Source organism: Falco rusticolus, chromosome 1 (genome assembly GCF_015220075.1).
Source record: "Falco rusticolus isolate bFalRus1 chromosome 1, bFalRus1.pri, whole genome shotgun sequence".
Lineage (NCBI taxonomy): Eukaryota > Metazoa > Chordata > Aves > Falconiformes > Falconidae > Falco > Falco rusticolus.
In genome coordinates, this window is record NC_051187.1 from 101,786,528 (window position 1) to 101,806,399 (window position 19,872).

General features: G+C 46.7%; 1 long non-coding RNA gene across 1 annotated transcript; it reads right to left on the reverse strand.

The window, feature by feature from the left end:
* Positions 1-450: 450 nt before the first annotated feature.
* Positions 451-17,973, reverse strand: LOC119150011. The gene is made up of 3 exons (XR_005104914.1): positions 10,472-17,973; positions 2,213-2,303; positions 451-2,013 (listed from the first exon to the last, which is right to left on the reverse strand). It is a non-coding gene; the product is annotated as an uncharacterized LOC119150011 (long non-coding RNA).
* Positions 17,974-19,872: the final 1,899 nt, after the last annotated feature.

Here is a 19,872-nt window from a genome sequence, read left to right on the forward strand (position 1 = left end):
CCCCGTCCGGCTGCGACAGGCCCAGGGCCAGTGAGCGCTTACGCTGCGTGGCCCCTCCAGCCCTGGGCCTCATCGCAGCCCGGAGGACAGGCTGCTACTGCTAGCAACAAATCTTTCAGTTAGACAGCAGTTGACTAGTTACTGCTACTTTTTAAAAAAATTCCTTTCAAGCATCTTGTTGAAGTCCACACGCTTCACTGCTGTCTTAGGCCAGGCCACGTTCCGTGCCTCCATCCCATCATCGAACAGCTGAGGGATACCCCACCCCCAAATCCCTTCTGTATGCATTTGCCCGAAATAGAAAATGTGTTTTATCTACACAAGCTGCTCAGCAACGGTGATTATTTCTTTTCCTTTTAAATCAAAAAACTTCTTTCTCCGCCTTACCGCTTCTCCAGCGTCAAAAAAGGCAAGGTGATACCCAATTTACTGCAGAACTGATAAGCCTATCTCATAGCGTAAGGAATTTGAGTATTGACAGCAAGGTGCAGTTAAATAGCTGGTGACTCAAGTATCCATAGTTTCTCCATTATATAAGCGGTTCTTGATACAAGACTGTTAATTGTAGAAGATACTGCAGAATATGATATACTACATCTACATGTTCAGATTGCAATTACAAGTTATAAACACATTAATTCAAGGAGCTGGAATGTATCCGGTACATACTAATCATACTGCGTTTTTTTGGGAGTGTTTTCTTAGGTCTACAGAAGTGTGGACGTGCTGAAATGAAAAAAGGCAACGTGTTACTGTAGAATTGTATGCCAGCACCATATATTAATTATCTAAATGGTGTGAGAGTTGGCCAGATAAATGTAACAAAGATCAGCGTGAAAGTAGCGTTCAGAAGCTCGTCCTCCATGAGTGGAGCAAGATACAGCCAGAATCTTTTTCCAAGTCCCCTTTTTCCCTTCTCTAGCATTAGGCTCATGGCTCATCCCCATACAATCAGCATACCACTTTGAGATTAGCAGATGGTAGCTTTTTTTGATGTCACATGACTGTTTTGTTCCTTCTTTAATTTGGGCTGACCCCCCTTATTAAGGATTTTATTGTCTGCTCTTTTAGGGATCATAATGAGTAAAGGAAGGAATTGCAATGATTAGTAAAGCATTTCTGTGTGTGGGCATACAGATGCCTTAAAAAGCAGCATCACTGCAGAACTTCCACTTTATAATTAATTTCACCCTTAAATTCCTGCATGATTTATCCTCTGAAAGAGAGCATTTAATTATAGTCTTGTACCGGTACCCAGATACCAAGTAACGCTGACACAATTGGAGCAATTCATTGGAATTTCCTCTTTCATATTTGAATATATGGAAAACAAGTATCACACACATATCTTTGTTTCATCTTTCCGTAATGTTCTTTGTCTCACGGCATGTGATTCCACGTCTGGCGTCCCCGCTTACAGCTTTCACCATCCTCTCCTCCATGTGGAGGCCGCCTCTTTGAGCAAGGTTGACACACACCTTAAGAGCCAGTCTTCCAAGAAGCTACTCACACCGAGTAGTGCCTTCCTGCACCGATAGGTTCGTTGTAAGGCAGATTCATTGCATCCCACAGATCCGAGCATGGAGCGACATGTCTGTACAATGCTGAGAGGTAGCACTGATTGGGCAACAGAACATCACGGGTGCCTTTCAGCTAGTGGCCTCAATTTCAGCTGGGGTGAACTGGCACACCCAAGTCAAGTCAGTGATGGATTTACGCCACTTGGGATCAGAGCAGCGAGTAGCCCCCAGAACGCTTTGACATTTCAGGTTTTCTTCCTTACAAAGTCTAACAAGTATATGCGGAAATACCCTAAGAACTTACGCAAAAGACTTGCTTCTATTGCCTTGCAATGGCTTAATAAAGTACATGGCTTAACTCCAGCCCACATTGTGCTCCATCTTCCTCCACTGTCACAAGGATTCACTTCTTTTCGGACAAAGTAGCAGATTCCCAGCAGTGATTACTTCGAGGGTATGGACTGAGCTTTGTTTATTAGTTTGTCTACTGCTGCTGAAAGAGAGGATTGTCTATGAATGAGAATTTAGAGAGGAAAAAATACAGCTTACATGTACATTTTTTTGTGCTTGAAAATGCTTTTCCTCAAGGTGTTCTAGAAGAACACACACAGTGTTTACAGCAACGAACTGCTGCTTTATGTATTTGGATTTTGTAACTGAAGCCATACATGACAAGTGACTGTACTACTTACTTTAGCTGCTTTCTGTAGGACTTGCATCCAGCTTTATGCATCGCTGTTGCGGGGATGGATCTGCATTGTTTTCGTCTGTTGAGAATAAGACCTATTTGCAAAATCAACATTTTTTTGTTAGAAAGCATTTTTGAAACTGGAAGAAAATAATTCCTAGTCTCACACTGAAGCACACAGCACCATAGCACACACACAAAGTAACAAACCCCAGCATTTTCATAAACTCTTGGGAAAATCAGCGTTTTTGAAAACAGTATGAGTGTATACATCAGTATGCGAGACAAATTTTTACACACAGCAAGCTTTCATTGCACAGCATGAGAGATCCTCAAGAAATGCTCTCAAAGGATCAGATGGCTAACAGAAGTGCAGTTCACCTGACAGTATTTTCATTTGAAATACAGAAGTTTAATATTAAAGTACAAAAATCTTAAGTGGTAAAAAGCATGGGGCTCACATGGGGGCACAAATGCCCTAAGAATGGAATATATTTAACAAGGATACATAGATGAGATAGTCTGGAGGAAATGGAGTAAGAAAAAACCTGGAGCCAAAATTACTCCATGTAAAGGTCAGTTTTGAATCTGCCATGTATGCAAGCGATGAATTAGGTCAAATGTTCTTAAACAACCAGACTTTCCTATAAACTATGAGAGTTCAAAACACTGCCCCCAAGGCTGAAAGTGGCTGATGCCTCTTCCTGTAAATGCAGGGTGAGGTCAAAGCTACTGGACAACACAAATGTTTTGCTGTTTAAAAAAAAAAAAAACAATCCCCCAAATTCCCTCATTTCTTAGTCAACTTTAGCATTAACTAGCAATTTAGGAATGAAATTTAAAAAAACCAAACCCCAAACAGCTAATTCCCATCCATCTCAACACATCTCAGAAAATGGAGATGAAAAGGGGGTACGGATCTACCAGCCCACACTGGATTGCTCCCTGCAGGGCAGTTTTTAAAGCTTCATTCTTCTGTCTCGTATCACATTTCCATTACCCTCCCCTGGGCAAGTCCTGAATGGGTCAACACATCTCACTGGCAGAAGAGCTTCATAATGCTCCGCTGGTGTTTTCCCTTTCCTAATTACAGCTCAGTACTCCATGCTAAGTGATTTCTTAGCCTCCGAGGGGTTTGTCGCTTTTTTTCATTTGCAGAGTCTTTTCACAGCTTCTGCCTTGTTACTGAACAAACCTGTGCAAGCATTTTATTTGTACCCTTGTAAAGGGTGTTATCAAGCCAAGTCCCTCCCATATCATTGCCCATACATCAAGTAATTGTTCCTCCTTGCTCCAAGCAATTCATTAAGAATAAGAGAAGGAGTGAGGTGGAAGAAAAGTGGCTTTCCCCAGCGTGTAGCAGGTTGCAAGCAAGCCGGGAGAACGCCGGCCCCTCGCCCATCAGTCCTGTGCGCTGTTCTGTCCATCCGCACCTCGTTTGAGTTCCTAAAGTAATCTCTTCAACAGTATTTTTTGTTCTCCCAGAAGATGAGAACGAACCGCTGAGAGACAGAACACACGCAAACATGAAGCCTGCCCTCTCTTGATGGTTCACCCTGTGTACGCGCGGGTGCAGCATTCAGACCCTGGGCCAGTGGCCTGTGTAACAGAAGTTGTTAGATGAAAGCATGTTCCCGGCAGCTGACCGTGTAGCCCACCTTTTTGATAGCTCTGCCCTCAGAGCAACATCCATCTCAGGATGACATAGTGAAATGACAGCAAGAACCACCGTGGGGACCGGTGTGACTCAGCAGGCACCCACAGGCTCCTGCCGGGCTTTCACCACAGCAGTCAGTCCTGGCTGTGGGCTCTCCACCGCTAGCTTCCGTCCCTCGCCTGTACCTTCCATCTGGAGAGCTGGCGCTGGCATGGGGAAGCCCAGAGGAAGACACTCTGTGTACCAGTGCCAGTCAGAGGGGAGGGAAGGCGCACCTTGGGCTGGAGCAGGGCCAGCCTCAGAGACCTGTGCTAAAGCCTGATCAGTATGTGATGCACGCACGTGGCCAGCAGAGCCCTCCGCCTCTCACCTGCTCCATTTGGGAGCCTTGGCATCCACTGAGCTGTTGAGCAGGCCTCAGCTACAGCGGCTTCATTCGCTTTGGCAAGCGTATTTTGCCCCCTTCACTGCTGCAGGGGGTGAAGGGATAAAAGCAGGGCGAGAGCAGAGGAAAGGCTGACTTGCAGCTCATTTCCCAGCCTCAGAGTTCCTGTGCTTGGTCTGCTCAATTAGAAGCGGTAGCACCAAGCTGTCACTCAGCCCGTGCTCCAGGCTGGGACTTCAGCCATCCGCAGACTCCACATTTTGGCTGCGACTCAGTGGTGACTGTCACCTGCACACCAGCCATGCGCATGGGGAGCTGGGGCACCCTCGACAGGAGGAATGTGTCATTAGGGATGATGGAGTAAACAGCAATTCACCTGAAACCAGCTTAGCCAGCACACGTTCCAGAAACTAAATCTAAGGAAAGAGGCACAGGTCCGTGGTGTATTTGTTTGGCCTGGTAACTAGTGCTAGGCATGGAAGCAGATGCACTTAGTGGAATTCCCCCATCCACTAGGATTATGGGACACTCCCATTACTGTTCTGATAATTACTGTTAATCATTACTATTACCGAAGTGACCAAAAAAAAGGCTGTCAGGATCAGACCTTTATTGTGCTGGCTGTTGTCATGCAGAGGTGATGAGACAGCCTGCCTCAGGGAACCTATAAACCATGGGTGCCCAGTTCATCACTACAGTCACATTTCAAACTAGGACGCTGTGGTCCCCAATGAAGCTCCCCTACAGCTTGAGCAAAAATAAGCCACGGCACTCCCTCCAGCTCACACCAGCTTGGAGCTGGGCTGCTCACATGATGCTCTCCGTCTGCTGAGATGCAGCTAGAAGGGGAAGAAGCTCATCACGAATACTTTGGGGCTGCAAAACTCAACCAAGATATTTCCCTTCTGTATTTTCCCTGTCTGGGCCCAACCTGCCATAAAACTCCACATTCTTTGATCTCCAGTGAGTTTAGTACCACCAACTCCTGAGAGCCAACCTGAGTCACACGGTATGCAGAAACCTCTGGGGTTTGGTTTGGGAATGACCAAGATTATGTGAAATCATCTTCCAGTCACCTTCTCCTCCCATCCATAGTCTGAACATCACCTCAGGTATTCGAGCCTCCCAAGACACCGTTCCTAGGTCACAACCTGAAGAAATGGATTAGCCAGCTTAGCCACAGGCTGGGTACCAACAGGAAGCCCCACGGACAGACTGCAGGCACCTGTGGGGCTGAGAAGGCAGAGAGAGCTCCAGCACAGGTGGAAACCATCTGCCTGCAACAGGGGATCTTCCTCCCGCACACAGAGGTCTGGCTGCAACCAGCCGCTGGGATAAGAGACAGACCCCAGTTTTCTGGTCAGAGCTGCTGTTCCTCAGCCTGTATCTGGAGTGAGGCCTGGATTCCTCCCTGGCTAAAAAGCAAAATGTAGCATGTTCAGAATCCTGCATGCTTCTCCGGTCTCAGCAAAGGGTTCTGGGTTTGCCCAAGGGGAGGCAGAAGCCTAGGCCTACCCGCCAGGGAACTCGTCCCCACCTCTGCACCCGTGGGTGGGGAGGGTGCTGGTCACCTGCTGTGTGCATGGGAGATGGGACAAGCAGAAGAATCTGCAACTGGGTGTCCCGGGGGAGAGATGCCAACAGCCCGCTGGCTGCCTGTGACACTTCCATGGATAACTCCTCTGTGTGGTATCTACGCATCCACCCCCTCATCCTCGTTCCTGCCGCTTGATGTTATTTAAGAGATGCAGGAGATTTCCTTTATGACACTCGGTGCACATGCGTGTAAATCAAGTGGGGCAGGACAAAGGCCAGGGCTGGGCTTAATTAGATTGGTGTCAGTTATTAAATTAAGAATAGCACTAAGCTAGGGCTGGCAGTTCTTGATCAACGCTCCTGCAGCTGGGGTCTTTGTCCTTCACACATGACAAACAAGGGCTATGGGTAAGGGTCAATTAGCCAAAGCTACGGAACACAAGTTAGGTCTCTGAATCTAGTTCAACTCCTCAATAACAACAGGGCCTTCAAAGAAAACAGGCATCCCCAAAAACCACATTTTCCTAAGAGTCCGAACAGAGGCCGCACATGAGATGCTCGGGATGAGACACTTCTGGCCACTGACTTGCAGCATGCCTACAGCAGAGGTCACCCCTTCATACATAACACACTCATGTTCCAGCTCCACGCCCAGATTAATCCACCCTGCCCAAACCAAGCACACAAGCAGCCTGACATCAACCAAAACAAAGACCATTCAGTTAGCACAGGAGAGGGCCGGTCTTCGGTGAAACCCACCAGCCGTGAGAGTCCGTGCAGAACATGGCCCCGCTCTATTGTCTCCATCCTGGCTTCTCAACCCTTCCCCCTGTTTCATTCTTGTACATTCTCCTTTGTGAACCAGAAGAGAGATTTCCTGGAAGTGCTGCTGTACACAAAGATGATCACCCATCTTTCCAAACCAACCACTTTAAAGGGCGCATAGGTTAACTAAACTAAAAACTGAGGTCTCTCTGCACATCTCTTTCCCCGCTCTCCTAGAGTGAACATTCTTATGCAACGTGCTGCATAAGGGGCAGCTTGGATTACGATGTCACATATCACCACAGTTGCATTGCAAATGTTGGAATTGTCTTTTACGTAGATCTAAATAACATCCGAGTCTTTGGGCAATGGCCTTTGATTGTTTACATGGTTTTCATAAACAGGATATTAACAATTTGTAAATATCCTTTTGGAAATCCCTCAGCTGTACTTGCAAGCTCACAATAGACCAGTGTGATAAATGCCCATCTTCAACAAGCCTCTCTCTGCTTAAACTTCACTGGTAACATTGCACAACTGTTAGTGACCACAACAATTGCCTCTAATTGTACATAACAATGCTTCTACTTCATGGCTTCTACAAACTGTTTGTAAAGTTGGTATAGCTGGTATACCTTTAGAGCATTTGCTGGGGAACCGTAAATCAAAGAAATAATACATCATTGTTGTCATTTTCCATAGGCTTATGCTGTGTAGTTCTCATTCAGGTAGAGAAAACAAGGAAATTATAAGCTGTTCTGAAATATTGTTGTTACATCTTACCTAGCGGTAGGCTGGGGTTTTTTCCCCTTCACATAAACTTCCACTCCAGCTGAATGAAGACAGCGACACACATGTGTACACAGACACATGTAGAGAGAAAAATCTAAAGTTTTCTTGAGAATTCCTTCAGTGTTGCATTATGGGGTGCTTTGATGGTCAATAACTAGATACCGGTCCATAATCCTGCAGATTTTCTGACGTAAATCTAAAAAAATCTTTCCATGACCTCTCATGTTTCAGCAGTCCACCTCAGGACATGCCCTCTCAGCAGAGTCAGAGGCCGGCCCAAAGTTCCTTCTAAGCTAAATACTGTGTTAAAAGCAATGCACGCCTACCCTGGCCGGCACATACTTAACTAACTAGGCAGCTAGCTCTGGGGGATAGAAGGAGTTGCCTTCGCACAGAGGGAAGCTCCAGCTTAGAAGCTAACAGAACAACAGTAAGGACTCTCGGTGCAGAAGTAGAAGCACCGAGTTGTGTCACTCTGAATCCGTACGTGAATAACCCACAACTGGGAGTGCACTGGTGCTAAGTGGTCTGACAGTGCATCCTTAGCTCCGAAACAAGTGGCTTAAAGAACCACAGCTCCAGGCTATAACTGTGCTAGCATAAGGTCAGATGCCAGCAAGACAGTCAAGAAATAATAGCTGACCCAACCTTAAATAATATTTGGGCAGGTGAGGGAGTTCTCATAAGAATATATATTGTTGCTGCCTCCAAACATGCTGCATCTATAAGAGATCTCATCTCAGCTACCTGGCGTCCTTTTAAGTTAACAGCTATTTCTTAACCAAACCCCTGAGGTCTGCACATTACACAGATCCTAACGCTGTCTCCATGGACTTTAATGCTTCTCCAAGCCAAGTTGTTTTCCCCCAGCTCCCACATCCCTATCTGTGTCGTACCCTTGACCAGAAAACACAGTCTTCCATCCAAGATGCCATCTCCCCAACAGGGATACTCCGTCCAGCTGTGCAGTGCAGTAGAAGATGTCTGTCCTAGCCGGTCCATCTTACTGTCCTCACTGAAGATAATTCCGATGGTAAAGAGGGCACAGCTTACTACCCTGGCCACTTTAGAAGGGCCATGACAGCCCCTTAGCTACGCCTCTGTTGCTGAATTGTGCCTGTACTGCATTCCCCAGCCTTGCAGGCTTTTCTTTGGCAAAGCAGTCCCGTTCCTCTAGTGGCATGTGCGGCATGTAGCGATCCTTGTTGGCTACTAGCAAGGCCCACTCTAAAATCCAGCCTTCCTCTTCCCCTTGCTCCCAGCTGGACACTACATAGCTCATGTCCCAGCCACATCTTCTCTGTCACCAGCACATTTCCATCCTCTCCCGTCTCCCAGTTCCAATCCCCTACAGCCATCACCCTCATTTGCTGCCCTCTGATCACAGTCCTGAACAGCAACTGGGCAGAAAGACAGTGCATAAAGCCAAGCTCACCAGACAAAAAGTACACACTGGCACTTGGTGGGCTTGCAATGATTTTCCTTCCCAACAGTCCTTGGTATATATCAGAAAAAGGCACTGGACTTGTGAGTCTCATTCATCCTGCACAATAATCCAGGGAGAGTGAGATAAGCTTTCCTATGTTTCATGACCTTCCCATTCTGCACCTCCTCCCCCCTGCACACACACTTCCCCCAGACTTTGGTAAAAAGGACATGAGTCATAAGCTGTGTCACAGGCAAGGAAAACCTAGAACATGTCCCATTTCAGTCCAGTTCCCAGAATAATGGCAGCGGGCCCGGCGTCACCGAAACCTTCTTCGACAGGACCCCATATTCTCCTCTCCTCCTCCGCCAGTGGCTCAGGTGAAGGGAACAGGGGGGCAGGAGAGGCCGCTCCTGACATACTGCGAGGCACCGAGAGCAGCCTTTGCTCTGGCTCCAAGAGTTGCTTTGGCTGTACCGATGCGAGGCCACAGGCTGCTCTGGTGTCATTCCTGCTGCCACCACAAGCTGGAAACGTTGGGCCTGTTTTTCACACCTCTGACCCATCACTGGCACCACAAGAACACAGACAACTGCATCCGAAAAGGGTGATCGCTGTAAACGAAATCACCATGAACTTTTCCTTTAAAACCATGAGGAAAAGGCACTGATGTGAAGTCCTGACGCTACTTGTTCTAAGGCAAATGACTGCATTGCACTATGAACTCAGCTGGGCTTCAGACTGCTTTGCAGATAAAGTAGGAGGAAACTGTAACTTACACCCACTACAAGTGTATCTACAACTAAGGAATGAGATAACTAAATGCCCTTGGGGAGATATGAGAGGCATTTAAAACATAAAAATTGCTTACCTTTCCCTTACCAGGTAGGCAGATATACACAAATGTCTCGGCTCAATAGTGCCTGAAAGTCTGTTGCAAGCCCTCAAAAGCAAAAGAAATTAAGGCTTTGAGGCAGCCACGGTGCAAGGATGCGCAACCCCACTGACAGAATATTCCCCATCAGGTAAAAAATTAAGCGGCTCTGGAGAACTGCACAAGTTGCCAGAGTCCATGGGCGAAGTGAGCGTGGGTGGGCAGAGGCCGGCCCTTCTGTGCTGGACACGGATGCCCGGGTGTTTCACAAGGGCATTCCCAGCTCACCGGGTGCTGTGCTGCACTCAGGACTCTCAGTCACGTGGCTGCTGGGATAGACACTGCTCACCGCATGCTGAGGGAGGGTGGCAGCAATTTGCTTTACTGCTCTTGCCAAAAGCCTCTATTAGTATATGTTATGAAAGCTCCAGAGATACAAAACATTCCTAAAACCACTTTATTAAAATTAGTAACACCCGAAACTCCCCCTAGTTGTTTATGGGTGGCAGGGCCGAAGGAGGCAAGCAGCAAAAGAGACAGAGAAGCCTCTGCTTTCTCTGCAGCGTGACAGGCCAGGGGAGTCTCCGTACATTTCAGCTGGCTGCTGAAACGCTGCCTGCTTCCCCCACAGTGCACGCTGAGGGCGAGACCGGATTTCAATCTACAGATGCAAAGTGTTACTTAAGGACTAAGTATTGGTTTACCATCCCCCAGCACCTATGAAATACCTTCACAGACTGTCATGCTTTCATCCCCATGGCATCTCTGTAGCTATTTTGATACTCCTCCGGTGGCAGCACGGAGGCACGCGTAGTGCCTGCAGCTTACCAAATGCACATGCGGAGGCGGAGACTTGTTACTGTGTCTTCCATGCTCCCATCTCCTGCCCTTCTCACAGACGGCCTCCTCTGTGGATGGTGAGCTGGAGTAGCGTTGGCTGCCTCCCCAACTCCTTTTCCTGATGCTACGGCCCCAATCCATGCTGCGGGAGAACGAAAATTTAAAGCTGACCAAGGAGAGAGATCTAAGAATGGTGAAAGGGTCAGGTCATTATATTCAAACATGATGACGACTTTGTCCCTCGAGTCTATTTACTCTGCACACTGGGACACATCAGATCCTGTGCACAGTGGCCTCAGTAAATCAACCCATGCTTTTTTCCCTTTGCTTCCTCACCCTTGGCACAAGCCAAGTAAACTTCTAGCTCATGTCTTGTACCCAGGTAGTTTGTTGCTTTTCAAAAGAGACAGGAGATTTAGAAGGTCTACAGTTTGAGACGGGCCCATGTTTGAACTCAAGCTTCTGAAATAACAAGCCTCCTGAAGCAGATGCAAGCTTCTTCTGCACCATCTAATCCCTCATGATACATGGAAACCTTTGCTTGGATTTCTTAAGCAGTGACTTGCATTACATCATATGGAATTGTAATTTTGTATAATTTCTATTAATCATATTTTTTTGCATTCTGCATAGGGCCGTAGAGCTTGGGGGAATTTAACGCGTGGAAAGGACTGGACTAAAGATTTCGTGTGGAATCTGAAGACTGCACAGGCCCTGCTCTACATCTTTCTGCATATAGATCTGCCACTGCGCCATGGCAGAGGCCCCCCCTCCAAACACTCTTACGAGGCTTGGGAGGGACACAGCAACGGGTGCCTGGGTCTCACTGTCTCCTACATTGCTGCATTTTGGGTTTGATTTTTTTTTTTTTTCCCCTCAGAGTTCTTTCAAGGATAATGGGATGTTTTCTGCAGGGCCTTCTGCACATGTACTGACCTGTGTGAACCCAAGTTCTACATTAACAAAGAATATTTTTATGAGAAATAAGAGACAAACTTGCTGTTCAACATTATCAAAACACCCGAAATCTACGTCAAAGCCTCAGCACAAGATACAGTATGGTATGCACATTAACGTCAAGAGTTTTTTCTGTCACCTTTATCAACTTTTCACTATATGTTTCCATGTCAGCTAGACACTGATCACAGGAGATATCGCTTGGCATAACAGAAATTCTGCGTCTGACAGCACACAGCTAAAGTGCTGAAAGAAGAATAAGCAAATAACAAAGCAATACACATTCTTAAACAAATTATTAAAATGTTTTGAAGACAAAGGGAACTTGGCTCCTATCTGTGTCATGTTTTCTTTCAATACAGATACAATTTTTGTGTTGAAGGAGAGAAGCACTCATTTTAATTCACTTAAATTATGAATAATGCGCACAATATCCAGAAGTCCTGTGGAAGGCATGAAGGATGGCTGATAGAAAAATCCTAGGACAATACATAGTCTAATTCCCACTGCTGTCAGGTGTTACTTCACAAGTCACTGCTCAAAATCAACAATGCTAATGCTGCTACAATTTCATCTGCATGAAGAGGAGAGGCAGAGGCCCAAATGCAACAGATTCCCCCAGATTCTCCCGTGTCACAGGAACAATTAGCCTCTTGCGATCTGCTCCAAAGTCTAATGAAGTCGAAAAAATGCTCGGGATTTCAACAGACTCTGCCCAAACTGTGCCATATATAGTCCAGCGTCCCCAAGTTTTCTTCTGCATCCAGGGTTTTTATCCTTCTAGTAATATTCAACGCACACTTACATTTATGAGTTGCCGTTACTGAAGAGCACGCTGGCTCATACCTCTTACCTTCCTCTTCTTATATATGTATCTCATGGTACTTCTTATGAAAGAAAACACCACAAACAAGTAGGAACGTTTAAGTATCCCATGGTACTCAAAAGGCATAAATGCCTAAATACCCAAGGACTCAGATGCTGCAGGTAGCCTAAGTCTGCATCCACTGAAGTCAACAGATGTTTTACTATAGCCTGCAGCACGGCTTGGAGTTAGGCCAGAGCTAATTGGGAAAATCACAGATCCCTGCTTGATGATTAATTCTCTTGAAAAGCCTTCAGTGGAGGCATTCAATTGCTACATTTCACAAATACTTAATGGTTTTAAAAGCAATCAAATTAACCCTACTTGGAATCATCCTAAATACCTCTTTAAAGACTTTCCAGGATGCAGTTTGAATACAGCACCTGAAGCACAGGAGGGCACTGGACAAGTTTATAGTGGTACCCCACACATGGTGCCTTCGTCCCTCTGCCTAAATGAACCGGGGAGGTAAACCAGTGTATACGTGCCCTGAGGAACAGGAGGGGAAAGCAAGGACAGCTGGCTCTATCTTTCCTCCCAACCTCGAGAGACCTCTCGCAGCTCCTTCTCAGTGGGGTGCAGCTCAGTCCTTGGCAGAGCTCAAAACCAGGGTTCAAAGGCCCCTTTGCAGCTCTTCCCCATGCCGCATTCAAGGGAATAGTCTCCACACGGCATAAACCTATGTGTTTTCCTTCTGCATCAGGGCACTTGCTCTTGGTGGGAAGAGGAAACACCTGCTCTGGGTAGGCCAGGAAGGATGAACCTGAAAGGAACCGTGCTAAACCAAAAGGAAAGGGTCAGGGAGGAATGTGAGAGGCTGCATAACTTGGTCTGACTACCCCCAAACTCCTTATGGCTTCGCTGAGGTCACGGCCACTTCTGTGCAGGCCTCAGAGCGTGTGTGCATCGGTGTAAGGTCATGTCCTTTCCCTGCGTCACTCCCCATTCTTCCTGGGAACGACCAGGAAGAAACTTCTGGTGTTACTTGGCTCCTGCACACATTTTTCACGCACAGGGGAGCACCAAGCCCATAGAGAACATTTTTTTGCTGCTGTAATCTTGATGGAAAAAGTAGTTAGTGATGGAGGAAGGAATTCAGGAGATGGCTGAGAAGTGCCTGAGGGAGAACTTTCAAATGTATTTGCACATGAGAAGTCATGAACGTGCCACCAAAAAAGTCAAGAGAAGTATTAACAAGACAAGGGGAAAGGGCAAGAGAATTTCTTGTCTTTCAGCTCCTTGGAGACCCTGCCTGCATTTCAGTGTGCTGGCTCACTCCAGTAAAGCCGGATAGCCTGAAAGGGCACTTCCGAGAGCGGCAGCAGACACCACAGAAGTCATCTACAGGCAGTTACAGCTGTAGAATTCCTTTTAGTTGGAAAATGAGAAAACACCATGCTTGAACCTCTAGCTGTTGGAACAGCTAGAACTTGCAAGAGTTCCTGCAAGTGATACCCAGTTCTGGGAGCACATAGTGAGCTACAGGCACTGCTGTTAACAGGGCTAACTTTCTGCCTGCTTGGTGACCAGAGCAAAATCAGACCCTTTACGGCACCAGTCCATGAACTACTGAAAAGGGGTTTGCAACGCAACTACTGAAGCCAGCTCTACTGCTGGCACCGGCGTTCACTTAACAGGGGCCCACACATCCAGTAACAAAGTTAAGAGCTGTTGTTTTAAGCCATGTAAGCTGAGCTGTGCACGCTCACGCTCGTGTAGGGGCTACGATGAGGTGTTCAGCTGTAAAAGTGTAAGCAGGAAGCCAGAACGCAGCTGAACCAGGAGCTGCTGCAGTGAGATACGCATCTCCTGTGACTTTCCACAGATCTTAACTCTGCCATTAGTGGAACTAGTCAGTGTCCCCAAATGTAGTTCTGGGTCTTGAACTTTGTTTTGGTTTCAAATACTCTGTCCTGCTTCTTTTGACTTGTTTTACAGGATCAGGTCAGAAGGGACTGATTTTACAGGTTCATTAAGCAAAGTGCCTTTCACCAGACTCAACTTGCCTTTGTTTTCTTGTTCACGCTTATCTTGACATTCAAGGTTATGCACCTCATCGAATAAGGCAGCAAGAGAAATTAGCAGAAACTCCTACCTGAAGGTTTTCACAGCCACCGCTCTGTTGCCAGCCATCAGGTATCAAAGGATTTACTCCTATGAGCGGATCCAAGGTCTGATCTCAAGCCAAAGAGAAAGATTAGGCCCCACAGCCTAATAAAATAGGAATTGTGTGTTCAATTGTGTTCCTTGCTAGAGAGGAAAAATAATAGTACAAAGACAGGCTGGCTATTCTTCTAGACCTGCATTATGCGCTGCAAGGAAAATCCTCAGCACTCACAGATCAATACCAGCACTGCTAACACCAATAAGGCTGCATTCATTGAAAGCAGCCAGGATTGGGACCAACACATACCTAAGTCCTGTCCACCTGGATGGGGCAGACACAATGTCCCATTCAGAGGTCCAGCTGCAGCATTTCGCTTCCCACCCTTGCCAGCAGCTCCTCTCCCACCTCTGCCCACATCTGCAACGATGATAAACCCCAGCTTGCCAAGCTTCAGTGCTTGCACTGCTAGGGACAGAAGGCAGATTAAGCTGCCAAAGTCCACCAAGTGTTGTGCCAGAGCTACGAAGACTTGTACCCAACAAACCACCCCTTTAGAGGCTAAGAGTTTCCAAAAATCAAAACCAGGTAAGGGCACTTGTGCTTCTCTTCCTGAACAGCATCCCTCCAATAAACACACATGAACACATGACCCTGTAGCCTTGAAAAGGGGAAAAGACACAAAACGATCAGCCAAATACCGCATGTTCTAGATACACGGCATGGCCTGTAATGCAAGGTCCCCCCTCGCTGTCCCTGTCTGCCACTGACTCATCTCAGCCGGCTTCACCCACCCAGCGGGTGGCTGCTGGGCTGTCTGGCTCGCAAAGCAGCGATGCGCCAAAGTGCCCAGGTCCTCCCTGTTACGTAAAGCTGTCACAGCTACCTGTGAGGCCAATCTGTTGCCCCGCAACCTTTACATTCCGAATTAGTCTCTATTAAGACAGCTTCCTGGAACACTGCTCACATTAAAATCTGCTGCTGGGCTCTGTCAAACGGCCGGCAGAAGTCAATAAAATGCAGTTCATCATGGGATTTACCATAACAATGAGACACAAACAGACTTAGTCTTACGTATAGAAATGATGTCAGACAAATTAGGTTTGCCCAAGTTAGTCAGACGCTCTTGCAAAGCACAGCTTTGTCCTCTCATGTCTCAACCCTGGTTGTGCTACTTGTCACATGGAGTTATAGAAAGACACCTTTGCACACCAGCCTTGAACACTGAAGACAAGAGGATTCTCCCACCACCAAACAAAAAAAATCTGAACGACAATCAAAAAAAAGCTAAGAGCAGAACGTACTTAACAGCGCGACAATGACACAGCTGTAACACTCCCGTCCCTGGATCACATTGTGGCTCCTTGCCTTGGGAAGCTGAAGGTGATGGCAGATCAACTTGCAGACAGCAACAGCTCTCCAAAGACTGGGCTTCCAGGAGCAGTTCAGTCTGAGGCAGCAGGTATGGGTACTCTGGGCTTGCAGACGCGCCCTGCCCAAGGAGCTTTCCCACCTCAGGCTGGCTCTCACCAGCCAGCATCAACGCTGCCATGCTGCATTTTGGTCAGTCATAACCAGGAAACACAGGCTGGCATTTGAATGTCAGGTATTCAAAGCATAGCAAACTGTATTTTTGCTTATTAAAGGACAAAATACTGTTATGAAGAAACATCACCAGGGAATCTTTACAAGGAAACTTGTTTGCCAACATTCACCAGATAAATTAAACCTAAAGTTTTCATTAAAAATTACTGTTTAAGTGACTCAATGTTAGACACAGAATCAAAACCTCGTATCTGCATATGTCTGACCTTTTGAAGAGCTGGAAAACTGAGCCCAGAACTACAGCTCAGTTTCACAGGTGGCCTTATTTCCGCAATAGGGCAAAACTGCCCAAAACCATCAGATGGAAAACTCCCCCGAATGGCTGTGCGAGATACGCCTCTGCTCACAAGTCCAGCTCATCTTCAGCTGCTCCAGAGAATGAGCATTTAAAACAGGCTTTATCTTAATTTGTCTGTCAAGTTTTGTCTCACAAACTATTTTTATGTTAATATTTTGAAAAAAATGACTGAATTTTAATTTGACTCAAACAAGTCACCAGTTGGTTTGGACCAGCTGTATGACAGCATCTGTGCTGTGACGTGAACTGTTACTTCTACGTGGACTTAATAGCAGGACATGGACTGTAACTAATCTTTGGAAATCAGCTAGACTGACAATTCCACGACAGAAGTCTTCTGAGTGTTCTGCTTATTTTTGCATCACTTACTGAGTATATTTTGACTTCTTTTTGGTGCTACCAATTTCTAATCCTTCCACTAACAAGATGTCCACCAAATACAGCAAATGGCAACTTAGCTCTCTTTCCAGGCCTTAGGCCTCTGCTGTTTCTCTTAAATACTCAGGCAAAATGTTGGTCTGCAAACAGAAGAAAAGCAGTCATCTAGAGCCTGGATGGGTAGGCTGAAGGCCCAAGGTCTATGCCAATGTCTAGCTTCAGGCAACTTAGATAAAGCAACCTGCCATTTTCTGTGCCTTTATTTCCTCTTGTATCGTTTCATCTGGCCTCTGAGAAAAGAGACGTTCACCTCTTCTCCCTGTAGTTACCTAACCTCTCATTCAAGGGTCTGCCTGCCCACGCAAGCACTGGGCTTACATACGAGTCAAACCACTCTCAACCAAAAACCAGGCTGTGCCCCAGCTTCTACCCTCAGCAGCCACACGACAGGGTGCTTTTCCCATCTGCACAGCAACTAGCAAAAGGGGCCTGGCATAGCAGCACTCCCAGCAATAGCACAATAAACATTTTCTGCACAAATCAGTGGTGTGGGCCATGCTGTGACACCTCCTTCAGCTTGCAAAGAGCTGCTCTTACGCCCATACGATTCAGCGAGAGTAGGAACAGCCCAAAGTCTAGTCATAGTACAAGATTTTATTGCTGTCATGATAATTAATGACTACTTACACTGAGCTTTTAATGACTACCTGCACTTTTATTTTGTTTGTTTGTTAACTGGGTCGTAAAGAAGTAGTCCCAAATGATTTCCTGGGTTTATAGTACGATAGGGACCTCTACAGGTGTTTCCCTCTTCAGAGCAAGGCTAATGACATGACACCTATCAGCAGCCAGGCATCGCTGCGGATGCCATCAGAGCTCTGAAACACCAAAGTGTGGGGCTGTGCAGACAGCACGTTCAGTGTCTCCATCAGCAGGTCAAGTTGCTCACTGGTGCCTTCAGGCCACCAAAGCAACACCTTGAAATGCAAGCGATAACCAGAGCATTTTCCCCCACTCCTCATTTTTCATGCTGCTTTTTCTAGAGGCTGGATGCAGCTACCCCCCTGCCATGAAGCTGTTTGGTTCCATGCCAGCAGCTACTGAAACAAGCAGGGCTGTTGAAGACCCTACCCATGATGGGAGAGTTGACCAAATATAGCCTTCAGATTTTATCTGCATAGTGTTTTTTATCTGCATCATGCAGATTATCTTATTTCAAATACATACATTTTGTCATGATACTTCTCTGAATAGCTCCAAAAGTTAAAACAAACAAAAAAAATTACACCCATGTCAGACAGGACATCTGCTAGCGTGTTACCGATTTGCTAGAGAACCATTTCTTGAAAGAACTCAAAGGAGAAGAATGACGTGTCAGCTACAGCACTATGGAGCTGCTTTTTAAAAGTTTGATGCCTTTCCTTCATATGAGTTTAATCCCTCCCTGCCTTAGTTCTCCACAGCACATCATCCGCAGAGCACTGCCTTGCTGCATAAGGACGCTCTAAAGACAAATTCATTAAAGACTGCAAGCTTCAGGGGTCAAGGGAACTATTCTGAACTTAATCAATTATTTTGCCAAGTTTGCCTTCTCTTTGAGGGGTCCTTTTCCAACTACAGTGTATTTTACGGACCAGAAATTAAGTAAAACATATGATGGATGTAAAGATGACATTCTCCTGACAACTACATGATTTTGGGGGATTAGATTTATTTTTTTTCTTTTTTTGCATGAAGTCCAGAGTCACTAGCATGTAACCAGTTTCACAGCTGGTTCTTAAGACACAACCCAGTACTTACATTCAGAGCACACGCTAGTCAGCCTTGTGCTAGCCACAGGAGCACAAATCAGTTTTTCCCTTGCAACGCGTGCTAGAAGTCGGGCTGCCATAGTAAGCGGGAAGGACCAGAAACCCTGCTGTGTTATTATGCAGATCATACTCTTGGTTACTGAGAGTAAGAGAAAACCTTCTCTGAGGGAAAACTGTCTCCTACCTGCCTGCCTGCCACCAGACCTCTAAGACCTTCTTCAGCAGCCTCGGGCACTGCCTGCAGCTGCTGGCTGGCTATTGATCTAGATGGGCTAGCAACCTGGCTGCTCCTGCGCCCTGGCAGCGCAGATTGGTGAATAAGCCATGTGTGATCACAGGCACCGCTGCTCTTCAACAACAAACCCTATGAGGCAGGCAGGACAACGGACACTTCGTACTCCAAACGTTAGCCATCAATACAAGTCCTTACACTTCCTTCCAAGATTAAAAGCAGTATTTTGAAAGGACAGTTGCCTTCCCCACAGGTTTCCATCTTGCTATTTTAAACAGATCTTGCTGGGATCAAGTGAACTGCAGGCCAGCCACGTGTTTCAATAGAAAATGCGTGTCTAATTCAGGGGAGGCACTCAAGTCACAGCCAAGCATCTGCGACAAAAGTACACCTGCATGGTGACTGCAGATGCCAGTGAAGCAGGCAGAGGGCTGGGTAGTTTAGGGGCCACTAGGCTTGACAGATGCGTGGCAAGAAAAACCAGCGTGGTTCCACCAGCCAGGATGATACACAGGGCAAATGCTCTGTCCTAGGGAAAGGCAGGTACCAGTATTTAACACCTCTTTCTTGGCCCTGCTGATTTGGTGCCCAAACAAAGCTGATGCAGGACTGCCTAAAAGCCACACAAACACAGAGTTTCCTCTTGACGTGACAGTTTTTGGCACGTGCAGCTACTAGGAAGCTGAAGCTTACAACTCTGTTAATTATGCCATTACAGAAGGGAGCCTGATAAATGAGCCAGGAAAGATGATCCTGATCCTCTGACAGGCCAGTTCTGCAGGAAATTCAGCACTGTAAGCAGTAACACACCATACTAGCCCAGTAGCATCTGTCACTTATCAAGGCAGGGCTCCGCACAGCTGACTCCACGAAGCAATCTGAGGCCACACAGACTTCCTCATCCGGGTCACTGCATCAAACAGCAGAGCGAATCATTCACGCAGTGATGCCTCAAACACAGCCTGAGCCTGATGAAATCCCTTAAAAACTGCAATGACAACGCTCTTCTCCCACATGGGCTACAGCCTGTAAACACTGCAGACTGACGGGGAAGGCTGTCACCTGTCTTGGTGCCACCAGCCTTGGATGCCTACGAAGCTGGTAGCCTGTTCGGAGGATGTGCTTCAGCACAAAGGGTG